A 2,465-nucleotide genomic window follows, 5' to 3' on the forward strand; every position below is an offset into this window, starting at 1 on the left:
CTCAATTGGAGTGAGTTTGTCTTCTCAAGATTATCTGCATGGTTAGTGACCACACAAATCCGCAGTCGCATAGACAAGCACGTTGAATGCAAGCATATAAGCATGTACGCACATAAGCATGTGAGCAATTAGCATAAAAGCAACTAGCATGTAAGCATATAAGCACATAAGCACATAAGCATGTGAGCAGTTAGCATATAACACTACTACAAAAATATGAATAAGTAACACCTAATAGAGAACAGTTAAGTTAATTAACCGTTTTCTAGCAATAAAGAGAACGCCTCTCCTAAATAAGTGTTGTGTTAAAAAACAATAGAAAACGCTTTTCATATTAACAGTTATCTAAACTTTTCGTAAAAAAAATAAAAATAAATAAAATCAAAAATAAATATAGAAAAACCCCCAAAATTCGTTTCTCTTCTAACTTCAATTACAAAGTTGCAACTCCATTTTTCTACTGAACATCACCACCTTCGACATTTATCTTCATCTTTACAAATTACAAAGCTGCTACCATTTCATAGAATCAAAGATGCGGTTGTCGGACCATCACCACCTTCGACATCTTTATATGGTTCAGAATTTCTAGGGTTTGAGCACCTTACCCCAAATTTCGCGATTTATAATGTTACAAATCGAATTGCGGCTATAAATCAAGAAACTGACTTGTTTCTTTGACAATTTCGGGGTTGGTCTACAATAAACAGGTTAGTATTGCTATTCTTGCGATTTATTATGTTATAATTTAAATTTTTGCGATTTATTTCAATATACGCTAGAAATTTGGAGATTTACAATAAACAGGAAAGCCGACGAAAATGGGTAGAATTAGGGATCTTCGCTTTCAATATACAGGTTCGTATTTCTATTCTTAGGGTTTTACTCTTGCATTCAATTCAACTGGTATTCCATCTAGTCGTTTCAGTAATTCGTATATATGATGAATATTGGTAATTTTTGTAATTGATGAACATGGGGTTATTTTTCCGCAAATTATTGATTGTAACAAGTTGATCAGGCCTACTAATTGTCGTGGATTCTTGTGGTTGTTAATTGCGGTTTTCATCATGCTAGGTTCGTTCTGATTCAATAATAGTTTAGATTAATTTCATACTGAAGAGGGTTTTCAATTGTGCAATCTAGATTACTATTGATGTTATGAGTCGGTTGTATTGATCGATGTGGATAGCTGATGATTTGATTATTGTTGGGATTCGGTGTGTCGAGTTTAAATTTGTTGAGCTCTTTGTCGTACACATATTCAAATGATTACAATTGTGTAGATTATTAGTTCAGTTTTTCCCTCAACTACTCATTTGGATTTCCAACTTCTCGATTCTTGTAGATTTGCAGCTATGATTTTAGTGAAGACTTCGTATCAGGAATGTCTTATAGTATGCCTACTGATACTGAGACTGTCAAACCAGAAGAGTTGGCATAAATCTGATTGTATAGTTGAGAAGCATCTTGGTGTTTATGTCATGTCTAAGCTCGAAAACTAGATACTGCTTCATGGGAGTTGAAAGTGCAGATTATTTGTTGTTCCATTTCTAAAGAGTGTATGTATCATATTATTAAAACTATGATCCACATCTTTATGTTCCATCCACAATTTATTTCCAAATAAATTGAGAACATTGAATAAATGAACTCAGTAGTAACCTCAACTTGAAAGTGCAGCAATGCTCACTAACATTGTTTTTCGGTTTATTGATGCCTAATGTATGTGTTTTGATCAACTGCCGATTATTATTTCACGATTTAAAAGTTGTTTTTCTCCTCTATAGTTGGGAGCAAACGCTATCCTGGCTGTTTCCCTTTGTCTGCCAAAGTGGAGCCCAGGTCAAGAAAATTCCATTGTACAAGGTATGTTTTTTCCCTCTATGTCGAGGGTTACTTTTTTTGGAACTCTAGTGGTTTGAGCAATTCTGATATGTATTCGTTTTGATACAACAATGCTGAGCTTATTTTTACATGTTCTCTATCGCAGGTGGTTATTGGGATGGATGTTGCTGCATCTGAGTTCTACAAGGAGGACAACTAGACAAGTCATATGACTTAAACTTCAAGGAAGAGGTATGCTTCAGTTGCCTTTCAAATTGGTTAAGATCGATTTTGTTTGATCGCGACAGAATGTTTACTGATTGGACTTCACCGACTGTGATGTTTGCAGAACAACGATGGGTCACAAAGGATTTCTGGTGAGGCCCTCAAGGATCTCTACAAGTCATTTGTGGCTGAGTACCCCATTGTGTCAATTGAAGATCATGATAACTGGGAGCACTATGCTAAGATGACCGCAGAAATCAGAACAAAGTACAAATTGTTGGAGATGATCTCTTGGTGACCGCAGAAATCGAACTTAGTTTGCTCGTTGTTTTGGCTCTGGCTATGAAACAAGTGTATTGGTATTGGACTATTGGTATTTGATTTTAATGAGAATAAATATATTAATTTTATCC

General features: G+C 35.1%; 1 long non-coding RNA gene across 3 annotated transcripts; it reads left to right on the forward strand.

Annotated features, from left to right (window-relative positions):
- Nucleotides 1–439: 439 nt before the first annotated feature.
- Nucleotides 440–2,465, forward strand: LOC141598443 (uncharacterized). 3 transcript variants are annotated; one of them, XR_012523514.1, is made up of 5 exons: nt 440–710; nt 1,022–1,077; nt 1,791–1,869; nt 1,994–2,079; nt 2,177–2,465. It is a non-coding gene; the product is annotated as an uncharacterized LOC141598443 (long non-coding RNA). The 3 variants fall into 3 exon arrangements; XR_012523513.1 differs by lacking the exon at nt 440–710 and having other exon boundaries at nt 878–1,077; XR_012523515.1 differs by lacking the exons at nt 440–710; nt 1,022–1,077 and adding an exon at nt 1,459–1,562.

Source organism: Silene latifolia, chromosome 9, assembly GCF_048544455.1.
Source record: "Silene latifolia isolate original U9 population chromosome 9, ASM4854445v1, whole genome shotgun sequence".
Classification (NCBI taxonomy): Eukaryota; Viridiplantae; Streptophyta; class Magnoliopsida; order Caryophyllales; family Caryophyllaceae; genus Silene; species Silene latifolia.